A 14,754-nucleotide genomic window follows, 5' to 3' on the forward strand; every position below is an offset into this window, starting at 1 on the left:
GTTGTATCAGTCATTATTCCTACAGTGCTTGTGTTAGTCATGTTTGCCTGTATTTTGTTATATAGTTTTTCAATCGACTTTTCTCTTAACCTACTATTTATTACAATAGCTTTGATTGTATCGAATTCTTGTGTTAATACTCTGATTTTGAGGGTAATGTGTGTTTTTTATTCAACATGGAGTAAATGTACCACAATTGTGAGTGTGTTTGGATGTTGTAATGATTGATGTGACAGTAGTGTAACTTGCTTTTCTATAAGTTTAAAAACTGTGTTCTTGCTGTTCATTAACAGTTGTGACGTTTAAGAAATTTATAGATCATTTATTTCATGTCGAGTTGTGAACATCATTTTATTGGGGATAAAACTTAACAATGTAATACGTTTATCAGTTTCATGATTTGTTCAATCAAATAGGATTGAGTGTCATTCTCATATTTTCTGTAACAAACAATTTTTTCAGTAAGTTTATTTTTCCATTCAAAAAATTTGTTTTCTACAGGGTCCGTAATGTAAAACGAAAACAGTGCTTCAATACAGCCGTTGACAAAAACAATGTGTTAAGACAGTTGAAACATAGACTCAATTAACGTGATGCTATAATTAAGGTGGATAATGGAAACTCCACTACTGTTCTTTGTATAAATGATTACATTCGTAAAACTGTTAATTTTTTCTGAGTAAACCACATTACATAATTGAACCATAACCCAACAGCTAATTCAACAAAAATGTTTCACCAATGCAACTTTCTGCTGTGTAATAAACAAGTAATAAACTGCACTCTACTGAACCCCACTGTCCAAATTAAGAGCAGAACCAAAGACACAAAATCCTAAGTCCCCAGTAATGCTGTTGTTTCCAGAAATACACCAGCATACGAACGCACCGAAATATTAAATAATAGTCACAGGGAGTGTATAATACCCACAGGGAATGTTACAATTATGAAACCACATACACACTAAAAATACACATGACTTAAGAACGCTCAACAAATATGCCAAAATCACAGAGTAGCTAGATTTTCCTCATCTTAAATTCGTAATCTAGTCTCAAATGTATCTGTCGAAGAGTCAGTCGAAATTATGGGTGTAAAGCTTTTTTTATCCTCATTCTTCTGACTGGTTTGATGCTTCCCACCACGAATTCACGTCCTGCGGCAACCTGTTCATCTCAGAGTAGCAGTTGCAACATATGTTCTCAATTATTTGTTGGATGTAGTCCACTCCGTCTTTCCTTTACAGTTTTCAGCCTCTGCAGCTCCCTCTACTACCACAAGCGCTATTCTGTGATGTCTTCACAGATGTCCTACAATCTTGTCTCTTCTTCTTGTCAGTGTTCTCTATATATTCCTTCATCGCCGATTCTCAGGAGAATCCTCATTGCTTCCATTATAAGTCCATCTAATTTATAACATTTTTCTGTGGTACCACATACCAAATGCTTCGATCTCTTCTTTTCCAGTTTTCAACAGTCCATATCACACTCCCGTACAATGCTGTACACCAAACCCGCATTCTCGGAAACTTCTTTGTGAAATGAAGGTTTATATTTGATAAGAGTACACTTCTCCTGACCAGTAATTCACTTTTTTGCCACTGCTTGTCTACTTTATATGTCCTCTTTGCTCCGTCTGTCTTGGGTTATTTTGCTCCCTAGCCAGCCGAATTCCTTTTCATTTATTTCCTGATCACCAGTTCTGATGTGAAAGCTCGCGGTTGTCATAACCTTCCTCTTTCTTCCATTTACTCTCAGTCCACATCCTGTACCCATTAGACTATGTACTCCAGTCAGCAAATCCACTAATGCTTCTTCGATTTCACTGCATATAGCAATGTCGTTGGTGAATCTTATCATTGATATCCTTTCACTTGGAATTTTAATTCCATTCTTCAATCTTTCTTTTGTTTGCGTCATTGCTCCTTCGATTAACAGATTGAACAGTAGGGGCAAAAGGCAACATTCCTCTCTTCCACCACTTCTATTCCGAGCACTATGTTCTTGATATTTCACTCTTATTTTTCCCTCGTGGCTACTGTAGATATTGCATGTTACCTGTCTTTCCTTATAGCTTACCCCTATTTTTCTCAGAATTTCGAACACCTTGAACCATTTGACACTGTGGAATACTTTTTTCTCAGGCCGACAAATCCTGTGAACGTGTATTGGTTTTCCCTCAGTCTGGCTTCCATTAGCAACCGCAACGTCAGAACTGCCTCTCTCGTGCCTTTACCTTTCCTGAAACGACCTCAATTTTTACTTCCATTCTTCTGTTTATTATTCTTGTCAGCAAGTTGAATGAATGAGCTGTCAAGTTGATTGTGCCATAATTCTCACACTTGTGTCGGCTCTTGTTATCTTGGGAATTGTGTGGATGATGTTTCTCCAAAATCGGATGATACTTCGCTAGACTCATACGTTCTGCACACCAACATGATTAGTCGCTTTCTTGCCACATTCTGCAATGATTTTAAAAATTCTGATAGAATGTTCTGTATCCATTCTGTCTTCCGTCTCAAGTCTTCCAAGCTCTTTTAAATTCTGACTGTAATACTGAATCGCCCATCTCTTCCATATTGACTACATTTTTTTTCTATCGCCTCATTATCAATGTCCTCTTTCCACCTATCCGCTCATTCCTCTGCATTTAACATTAGAAATCCCACTGCAATGTTACGACCGTTGCTTTTACTTTAACTGAAGGTTGCTTGGTCTTTCCGAAATGCTCAGTCAGTCCATCTAACAATCTTTTTTTTTTCAATTTCTTCAGATTATTCGTGCAGCCATTTCACCTCGGCTTCCACTGCATTGCCGACTGATCTCATTCCTAAGTGACATATATTTATATATCCCTGAACTTGCTTCAACATTTTTGTACTTCATTTCTTCATCGATCAACTGAAGTATTTCTTCTGTTACCCATGGCTTCTAAGCAGTTGCCTTCTTTGTACCAATGGTTTTCCCTCCCACTTCTGTGACTGCACTTCCTGCAGATGCCCATTCTTCTTCAGCTGAACTGCCTACTAAGCTATTTCATATAACATTATAACTTGAGAGTTCAAGTTATCTCTTCATTCCTTAGTACTTCCAAATATCACTTCTTCGTACACTGATTCTTCCTGATTAGCGTCTTAACTTCAGTCTCACTCTTTATTATTGCTGAATTATAATCTGGGTCTGCATCTACTCCTGAGTAGGCCTTACAATCCAGTATCCGATTTCGGTATGTCTGAATGACCATAATGTAATCTAACTGAAATCTTCCCCTATCTCCTGCCCTTTTCCAAGTACACCTTCTCCTCTTGTGCTTCTTGAAGCCCATGTTTTCCCATAAACTTCACTTCTACTCCTTCTCCTAGAACTGCATTCCCGTCCCCCGTGACTATTAGATTTTCGTCTCCCTTGTACTGAATTCCCCGTTCAGTATCTTAGTACACTTTCGTCTTGCGACATCGGCATGTATATCTGAACTGTGGTTGTCGTTGTCGGTGATGGTTTGCTGTCGATTCTGATGAGAACAACCCCGTCAACGAACTGTTAATAGTAAGTGACTCTCTGCCTTACCTTCGTGTTCAGAACGATACATGCTCCAGTAATACCACTTTCTGCTGGTGTTGATACTGTCCTATACTCATCTGGTCAGAGATTCCTGTCTTCTTTCCATTTTACTTCCCTGAGCCCCACGATATTTAGATTGAGTCTTTCCATTTCTCTTTTCGGACTTTCAAGGTTGCCGACCATATTCAAGCTCTTTACATTCCATGCCTCGATTCGCAGCACATTCTTTCCTTTGGTTATTCTGTCTTGTTGTCATGGTCACATCCCTCTTGTCTGTCTCCTACCAGAGATCTCAATGGGGGATTAGTTCGGAATCTTTTGGCAATGGAAAGATCACCATAACAATTTTTCATTTACAGGTCACGTGTACTGCGGATATACATTATGTGTCTTTAATTCCATCTGCATATTCATGCCACTGATCTTTGTTGATTATTCTGCCTTTAGAGGCAGTTTTCCACCCCAAGAGCATCAAAGTGTCGTGGACCACTGCATGCTCCTCAACCCTTATCGACAAGGCTGTTGGCTGAATGAGAGTGACTTGTTATGCCGAAAGTGCTCTGCTGGCATTGCTGACAAATTTTGATGGCAGGGTTCGAACCAGGAAAAGAAGCTACCCCTAAACCATCGATGTTCCTGGAAAATGTTATCAAACACAAAAAAAGCTGTAACAGAAATTTCAGAGTTTTTCGAAATGTTTCAACTAGTCCTATCCCATAACTACACATGTAATAAATGAAATGTCATGCTTCCTGGCTGACATATTCATCAAAAACTCAGAAAATATGTTTTTTCAACTGAAACATAAACTTCCAGATAAAACTTGTTATTGTGGAAGATAAGTGGATGACGCTCAATGCCTATCAAATGGCACAAACAAAGACCTGGTGATATTCTTCTTTTATTCAGGGCGCTCCGATCTGTAGGTGGTACAACAGCTGGATTCTGTTCCACGATCAGAGGTGGCAGAACAACCATATCAGCCAGTCAAGTTCGGACAAGCCTGTAGATGAATGCTGGATCGGACACACATCTTAAATCTTTGTCCTACAGGCCGGTATCTGCCGGCATTCCCCTTCGTCCTTGACAAGCAGAGACCCGCCGACTGTTATTGGGAAACCTTTTCTGAGCATACCTCTTCTTTGAGATAAATTGTAGTGTTTCAGCCAAAACTGCAAATTCCCAAACACTCATAGGGTAACTGCATACTTTTAGACACTTCTTAGAAGTAGTCTGACAATGAGATTGAGGTTCAAATCTGCGCCCGACTATCCTGATTTTTCCGTGACTTCAATAAATTGCTTCAGGCAGATTCCGGGATGGTTCCTTTGAAAGAACACAGCGGACTTCCTTCTCTATCCTTCCCTAATCCAATGGGACCGTGACTTCGCTGTTTGTTCACGCGTAATAGTTGCACACACAGCAATCACGGTTGCTGCTATACAAAGCAGACTGCCAAACTCTGAGACGGGAGATCAATAACTCATGCCTCTATACCGCACATGTAGCGCTGATTTCTGAGTTTACACACTGACATACATGTATTACAAAAAATCCAATCGGTTGCCATACCAGTAGCAAACGAAGGGCGCAAAAAGGGAATAGCATGGTCCAGAACGTTGACCAGACTCCGGAAAGAGTCACGAGACAAAAGACGACACTATGAAAGACCAAAAACGACGTGAGAACGGGAAATTGGACTCCAAATCTACCGTGACGCTAAAGACAGGTATAAAACCGAACTTAACAAGACAAGACACAACCACTGGGACAACTTTGTGGTTATTCAGTTGGAACCGTACAAACTGCAGACTGACAAAATCAACAAACCACTTGTACCTTCGACACTAAGACGTCCAGACTGACCCACTACGCGAGGCCGGAGAAGCTCTGCAGAGTGCCTTCTTTAAAACCTCCTCCTTGACGATGACCAAACTGAGGACCAACAACACATCAATCTCCGCCGTCTAATTGAAATTCCTACTGACCAAGTAATCATTCCTTTCGCTCAGGAGGAAGTTGCCCTGGAAATTAACAAAGTCGAACTCAAAAAGCCCCAGGGCCCAACGGAATTCACCCAGAAACTGTCAGGAAAGCAGCACCGCAGGTCATACCATTTCTGAGTGAATTACTGAATGACGCCTTACAACACCATTGAAATCATCAAGAAGAGAGAGGACAGAGACCCGACGGATCTGAAGACATACAGACCAATTTTCTTGATAAACACGTTGGATAAGACTCAGGAGAGACTGCTGTTCGACCGACTCCAGTCGCACAGACAGCTCTTCGGCCTTGGTCCCCGTCAGTTCGGATTTAGACCACAAAAATCTATAGATGACCCAACTACTATGCGAGTGCAGGCTTTCTCGGCGAATTTCATGTATGAAGTCTTCACGGGTTACCAGCCGAGTAACATTGTCATCTCGAGACGACGATGCTACTCTGCTGACAACTCGTGAAGACTTCATATATAACAATGCACTGCAAACAAAACAAACGTCTCAAAACAAATATGTAGTTGCGATCGTAATCGATATAGCCGTCTCCTTTGATAATCTCTGGTGGCTTGCACGTGTTGCAAGATTTAGGAAAATGCAGATACCAACTTCGTTATATTACAGTCTCCTGCAGTACTGCAACAATAGAGTTGTAGGATGGAGTGCAGACCATCAACGGTCCACAGGGGTCTGTATGCGGTCCCATATTCTGAGACATCCCTATGGGACCTCTTTTAAATACTCTCGATGAGGACAGCAGGGTAAGAGGAGTATTGCGTATGCAGATGATGTAATGGTAATTACATCGACCAGCTCAAGAGCAAATCTAGAACTAAAGGCAAAACAGATACTGCAGAAAGTAAATAACTGGTGCAGCAACAATAAATTTCAAATAGCAGACAGCAAACTTGTCTACCTACTGCTAAAGAATGTCAGGAGCGTTTGGGACAACATCTATAGAGGCATTATGCGTCGTCCTGGGTGTTTTTACCCAATAGACATTACAGTACGTCTCGGAGCTATTGCATACTGGACGAAAAAGGGACGACAGGACAAAATACAGGAAGTTAGAGGAAAACAAAAAACTGACAATAAACAACATAGTGAATGTCAAAACGATGCTCGGCGGACTGAATGGGATGCCACACAAAAAGGACGCTGAGTACACACATTCTTCCCCAACATCGGAGAACAAATAAGCATGAAATATATACGTCCAACACGTGGTATGGTCTACATTATTACAGACAGATGGACATGTGGAAAAATCGACACAGCGGAACACATAGTATTGTATTACGACATGTTTAGAGACATACGACCGCAATAGCACGACAAAGGATAACAGAGCCAGGTGACTGGATAGAACTAAGAACCATCACTGACAAAATTTCACAAGCACTCCACACGGCATAAGACTGGAACGACCATACATGAGACGGAGAATAGGGAATCACCCCACAAAACAACACAACACATGGAACGATTCACAACAGTACGACCACTGAATCGGATGCCTCAACAAACTCAGAGCAAGACAAAATGGATTCAAAGAATAATATAAAAAATAAGAAGAATAATGAAAAAAGTATGTACTGAACATTATCCAACGACAGAAAATGAATAAAATGTATAAGGATTCTAATTGTAGATAGGTAAGATGTAAATTATTTTTTAGTTTAACTTCATAATGGCGTATATTACAGAAATAGACTGAGCTGAAACTTCCTCAGGAGGTGAGGTTCGACGAACTTCTGAGGCTCCCCTCCCATGGGAAAAACAATGACATTGCTAGTAATCGACAGTAAAATATGAGAAATGTATACTAATTTATCATATTCAACGAAAAATTTTAATTAAGACATTAACAGCATTTGTACATAGATCCAAGAAAATTGCAGCTCCATCTGGAACTGGTCCGAAGTTGTTCCAATGCCCTCCCACCTGGAACAGTTGGATAGGGGGGCACGTGCTGCCTTTAAAAACCTCACCTGTTATCTGATAGTTTCTTCTTCAATTTTTAAATTGTTTCTGTTTTCTTTTCCTCAACTTATATTCATTTTATTCCAGAACCAATACATTATTGTTACTCTTGTTTTATTGCTGAAGAAAAAAATGGTTAGAAACATAATAGGACCAACCTTCTACCTGCCAGCGTCAATTTCAGGAGTCAAGCAATTGAATGTTACGCAGCCACAGCTGTACTGGCCAGAAGCCACTTTAGAATTTTTTCCAAGGCTGAATCTAACCTTGTTAAATCAAACTCTGGAGCCAGGTCTCTTGAGATCCGTAGACCAGTTCATTTTAGAGGAAGAGGGGCGCATATCAGCCGAACAGATTGTGTATCATGTCACTCAGTATAGGGAAAGACAACGGAAAATAACGATCATTTTGAGCACATCTGTGCCAAGTCTCATCACAGCCTTAAATTTGTTATGTGTTGTTTTCTTTCTGATCAGGTTGAGAGCTAATTCCAAGAGGGAACCAAGGGTAGTCCAAGTCCCAGTGGATGTGGCACCGAGGGCGTGAGCCCAGTAGGTAAGCGGATGATAGTTCGGTGGTCGTCCAGTAAGGAATTTTTACGTTTTGGTGCATGTCATGGTTTTAAGGGGCACTAGACCCAAACACGTTAAGAGCTAGTTAAGGGTCTACCTAGGGGCCCGGTCTTCCGAAGAGGGGAATAATGTAGCAGGCGGCACTATAAGATAGGAAAGTTAGTTTTGTGAAATATTCCGAGCGCACAAGTTACAGCCAGGCATGGACCAGTTGACAATAAGCTACGCTGACCAGCGGTTGCGAAATAGAATGGAGGCCACAGGGCCGTTGAACTGCTGAGAAGCGTAAACACAGCGGTTTGAATGGTGCAAGGCACAGGCAGAAGGGGCCCACTGGCGCAACCTAGGTGTGGTGAGTAATGACTCAGAGCTGCGCAATAGCAAAACAGAGGCGCACAGCCGCGTACAAATAGTTGCAGGTTTCTAATGAGATTCGTTCAAGTGTGGCAGCTCACCTGGATGGCGGGGCGCGTCACACCACGCAGCAACAAATGGGGCGCCAGTGTTCCAGTCCAAGGTGGGTCGCTGGTTCGACCCTCTGAGGCCGACGTGGGGTCTGTAGCCAGCCAGTCAGCGGCGGGCCACTCGACGGCACACTACCACGGGCTTCCAACACACGCTGGAGGCCACAGATTCAGACTCTGGATCGCGAGCGCTCGTTGTTGCTGCGATCTCAGCCACACTGGCGAAAAGGACTCAGCTGGCAACCTGCGGCTCACACCAAGCAGCGCTGGGTCGGCAGGGACGCCGTCCGCTGACTATAGACATCCTGATGACGCCGCAACTCCGCTGGCGTACAAGGCTAGACACAGCATTGCATTGCATGGGCCACATGGGTGCTTCCCCAGCATTGCGGGGCCCTGTGAAGCAGACTGTGTATGAGGGCACTGTAGTTGGAAACAATAATTCATTTGGAAAGCTCAGACGAGTCTTAATATGGTGCACTCTACCTCATTCCACTACATTTTGCGTCTGACACCACTACATACGGAAAAATATATTGCTACATGTAAAATTGTAAAATGTACAACCTGCTTTTTAAAACAGGCAGCAGGTCTTTCAATACGCAATAAACAAAATGAAATGAAATGTTTGGTCCCCTCCCTCAGATCAACAAACCAACCAACTCTATACCTGCTCACGCATGGGGTCAACATTCATGTCTATTTCTTCTGTACTCAGTCCAACCTTTGTGGATGCCATACACTGCTGATTCTCTTCCCTTACCAATTGGCGTTTGGGAAAGCCCAATTCGTGGTGGTCTTCTGTAACTGCCGCAGTGACCACATTTTGTAGCCAGTCATACTTCTTTTGTCGACACCACTTGGTAAATTCTTCCGTCGTTGTGACTTCCTACATCAGAAGACTTTGGTACATATCTATTGTGAATCTTCCATGAAACATGAGGTTTCGTCGGTTTCTGTCATTTTCGGATTTACAATGTGACGTAGTACCCAAGTATTCTACTTTTACGGCAGTGTCGTTTCTCCCATGAAATCAGTCACTGTTCTTTAGATGTCCTTGTACGAAGTGGCCTGGAATCTATCCCTGCCATTGGTCTTCCCTTTGTTGCTCTCGAACCACTACTGGGTTTGCAAACACATCAGGTCTTCTCTCCTGCTTTATTTGGCGACTCGAATCATTTCAGCCATTTAATCGGGTTCTGACAAGAGTGTTTGGGAAACACTGACAGATACCAGGTAACAGTATCTGACTTGCTACTGTTTTGGAATTCAGGTATCTCCCGAAAAGAAGAAATTTAGGAACGAGATGTTGCCGGTATTCCGGTTCCTGCCCATGATGTAGGCTTCTACATTGCCTAGTTGGAGCCCCAGTGATGTAAATGTTTCGAAGTACTTCGTCTTTACACCAAACAATGACAGGTCCAAACCGAAATCAGATCTAAATCCGAGACAAGGTCGTCACTGGATTATAGCACTTAGATTTGAAATCACATTTATTATTGACACTAACGTCCAGTCAGCAGAGAACTGATCTCCTGGGGGAGAGTGCAGTTATTTATACAAACATCGAATGTTCCAGAATGCTAGTATTTATAAACTATCAAATATTCCACATATACAAACGTAATACTTTTTTTAGAACCGTCTGGAACAGACTCATACGAAACAATAAAGTATTGCTGTTCGGCGGGTTTCGATAGCACTCCAGCCAGCAATGCTAAACACTACAACACACTGCACGACGTCAGGCTGGAAAGATGGCACTGTAAATTAAGCACTATAAAAAATTTCTTGTGAGCTTTTAACTTTCACTGTGCATGCCGAATGGAACGTTGAATGACACTTTAAACCTTTAGCAGGTCGTCCTGATCTTTGTCTCAGAGATAAATGGACTGGAAATGCTATGTTTCAGAGGCAACTGGAATAAAAGTTCACACTGTATCGCTGCTGAATAATCCTAGGGGTATATCCAATAAGATGTCGTACTGGATAATACCCTTTCAGCTGTTATTGGTTTTAAGCCCTAAAAACTGATTCATGACGTAGACTTGTAGAAGAATAACAAATATCCATATAATATGTGAATAACAATTTACTAAAGGTGACAAGGTGGAAGTTAGTCTGTCTGAATGTACGTCCGCACGGCTGTTCAGAACCCTCTTTCTAAGGAACTAGTAGACGCATCATCTTAAATTTATGTCACATATTAAGGTCTACCTCTCATAGATGATGCAATAAAGTAAAGCTTCGAAGCCAATGCAGTCAAACATTACCGACATCTATGGCACATACACTCCTGGAAATTGAAATAAGAACACCGTGAATTCATTGTCCCAGGAAGGGGAAACTTTATTGACACATTCCTGCGGTCAGATACATCACATGATCACACTGACAGAACCACAGGGACATAGACACAGGCAACAGAGCATGCACAATGTCGGCACTAGTACAGTGTATATCCACCTTTCGCAGCAATGCAGGCTGCTATTCTCCCATGGAGACGATCGTAGAGGTGCTGGATGTAGTCCTGTGGAACGGCTTGCCATGCCATTTCCACCTGGCGCCTCAGTTGGACCAGCGTTCGTGCTGGACGTGCAGACCGCGTGAGACGACGCTTAATCCAGTCCCAAACATGCTCAATGGGGGACAGATCCGGAGATCTTGCTGGCCAGGGTAGTTGACTTACACCTTCTAGAGCACGTTGGGTGGCACGGGATACATGCGGACGTGCATTGTCCTGTCTAGGAATGGTAGAACGATGGGTTCGATGACGGTTTGGATGTACCGTGCACTATTCAGTGTCCCCTCGACGATCACCAGTGGTGTACGGCCAGTGTAGGAGATCGCTCCCCACACCATGATGTCGGGTGTTGGCCCTGTGTGCCTCGGTCGTATGCAGTCCTGATTGTGGCGCTCACCTGCACGGCGCCAAACACGCATACGACCATCATTGGCACCAAGGCAGAAGCGACTCTCATCGCTGAAGACGACACGTCTCCATTCGTCCCTCCATTCACGCCTGTCGCGACACCACTGGAGGCGGGCTGCACGATGTTGGGGCGTGAGCGGAAGACGGCCTAAGGGTGTGGGGGACCGTAGCCCAGCTTCATGGAGACGGTTGCGAATGGTCCTCGCTGATACCCCAGGAGCAACAGTGTCCCTAATTTGCTGGGAAGTGGCGGTGCGGTCCCCTACGGCACTGCGTAGGATCCTACGGTCTTGGCGTGCATCCGTGCGTCGCTGCGGTCCGGTCCCAGGTCGACGGGCACGTGCACCTTCCGCTGACCACTGGCGACAACATCGATGTACTGTGGAGACCTCACGCCCCACGTGTTGAGCAATTCGGCGGTACGTCCACCCGGCCTCCCGCATGCCCACTATACGCCCTCGCTCAAAGTCCGTCAGCTGCACATACGGTTCACGTCCACGCTGTCGCGGCATGCTACCAGTGTTAAAGACTGCGATGGAGCTCCGTATGCCCCGGCAAACTGGCTGACACTGACGGCGGCGGTGCACAAATGCTGCGCAGCTAGCGCCATTCGACGGCCAACACCGCGGTTCCTGGTGTGTCCGCTGTGCCGTGCGTGTACAGCCCTCTCGCAGTGTCCGGAGCAAGTATGGTGGGTCTGACACACCGGTGTCAATGTGTTCTTTTTTCCATTTCCAGGAGTGTATTTTGACATTCGCAAACTCTGTCATCAAAAGTGATGGGGTACTTACTATTGACCTAGCATCAAGAAATTTGCCAAGTACCTGGGTTTCACAGTGCAAGCAGAGGGAAAAAAGCCGAAAATTGTTAATTTGAAATTGTATCACACGAAAAAATATTGTTTCGTCATTTGTTATCAGACTGTCTCTATGGACGTCCGTCTCTCGAGATTCCATTTTTCTGTGGAACAGTTAGCCATATTGAGCTGAAATGTGTGCAAAATATTAGGTTGTATGGTCCCTCGGTGGTACAAAAAAGTTAGGATCTAAGTCAATGCAATCAAAAGTTACGGCCACTTATGCCACATAGTCTGATACTAGCGGATCCACCCATCAGAAATTATAGCATACTTCTCGTTGGTTTAGAATCATGAAATTGCCAAGGAGCATTAATTCGTTTTACAATTAAATGGACGGATCTCAAATTTCGTAATTATATTACACGAAAAACTGTTTCTTTTGTCATTCGTTATGCGACTTCAAACTTGACATTGAAACGTTCTCGATAGTCTTGGAATCACTAGGATCGACATCTTGCCAGTACCAGTGTCAATAGCAGGCAAAAATCGTCGAGAACCTCGATCCCTGGAATGGATGAATCGACTGTATGTTATATTTGTTCGGAGCCCTTAATGCACGGATGTTACTCGCATCGGGCGAATGTTTTTTTTTTCTTTCTTTTTTGTTTTGTCTTGCACTCCGTGATGGTGATGGCTGGCTTCTTTACGGAGGAGTCTTTCTGAAGGAGTTGTTTTTTACGCTGTTTTGGCCCTCCTTATGTTATTAATGTTGGCACTTATTTCGTTGGGATGACATTTGATACACAGGCTGACTGGAAGATGTCGCTCACATACAATTTCTGATATAAAGTGTTGCCCTTTACAGGAAGAGTGGGTCTCCCTGTAGCTTGACAGGAGGGTATTGTTCATACTCAATTTCAAAAATGAGTTGTTTTCTTGTCAGGCTTCTACTTCATCCCAAATACTTGTAGGTGTTCTTTTTTGTTGATAACTTCACTGATTTCTTCGTTTTCCAGAGGATTGTGTTAGAGTTAATTTGATACTGGTTCGAGGATAATGTTGGGAGGAAACGCATAATTGAATTTCGGAAAATTAAAAGTTGTACGATTGTGCTACATGTGTGATTTTGTAAGTCCATTGTTACGTAGTCTGTTGAGCCCGAAAATGGTGATTTGTTCTATTATTCTGTCTGGTATGTTCTTGGTTTTGTTTCCTGAATGAAGTTTATTGGAAAGTCACAGCGTGGGTCTCCAGCTATTCGAAGCATCCTCCGGTCAGTAGATAGCATTTCTTTATTTAGTTAGATGACCTAATCCATATTCGGGAATGGGTTTTACAAATATTTTGTTTGTAAGAACTGCAACTGGTTGCTCCACTCCACGTGTTCGGTATTTCATGAGACGTACTAAATTAAGTCAGCTTCCAGCTTGTTTAATCTTTTCGGTCGTGTTTTCTCTGCCACTTTAAGAGTTCATCTAGATAGAGTCCAATGTATTTGACGTCTGGTTGTGGAGTAATGTCTTGTTCCCAGAGTCGAATTTCCCGTTTGTGGGGGTCCTGTTTTGGGCGATTACTAAAATTTGTATGTCTGAATAGAATAAGTGGACTTTTGGTGGGGTTAGGCAGGACTCTGCATTTACTGTTCCAGGTTTCAAGGAGGTTATCTATTAATTGTACTATTTCAGCAATTTGTGAAGAAGTCCCGCATGCCTTACCTTATCAAAGGCGATTTCTATGTCCAGGAAGAGGGCAGCAGCCGCATATCTTAAGCTGCAGGCTTCTGTTACTCTGCTAGTTATATTTAATAACGGATCACCAGTAATGTGACTATTTCTGAAACCATCTTGTTCATTTGGTATAATGCTGTTGTGTACTGCAAACTATTACAGTCTGTGGCTAATTGTTGCATCAAAGAATTTGACTATTATTGGAAGTAATGTGATAGGTTCTATGAGTTGGGGTTGTTTTTAGGCTTTCCGAGGTTTCAGAATAATTCTAACATGCGCATGTTTCCATCGCGATTGTACAGTTCTTTGAGTTATAAATTAAGGTTTTAGTGTTTTAGAAAGTCCCTGTGGTAGACGTAAATTGAGATGAAATCGTCCAATGTTGTCACTTTTCCAGGAGCTATATTTTTTTCGCCTAGTATGGCAGAAGCTATATCTCACAGTATTATTTCTTTCATCAGTGGATGATCGGATGGTCTGGTATTTTTGTATACATGTGACTCTAGTTCCCTAGTAATAGTTCCCATGTGGTTTTCGTCGAATTTAGGGTTATGGGTGATCGTGATTTTTTCGAGTAAATCGCGAAATATTTCAACCTTCTCCGTTTTGTCCGTCGTGATGTGGTCATCGATTTGTAAAACGACGGTTATAACCATGATTTTCTTGAATTTATTCCCAAAGAGAGTGGGGTTACATGGGTCAAGTACTTGTGGCTCG

This window comes from Schistocerca nitens, chromosome 5 (genome assembly GCF_023898315.1).
Source record: "Schistocerca nitens isolate TAMUIC-IGC-003100 chromosome 5, iqSchNite1.1, whole genome shotgun sequence".
Classification (NCBI taxonomy): Eukaryota; Metazoa; Arthropoda; class Insecta; order Orthoptera; family Acrididae; genus Schistocerca; species Schistocerca nitens.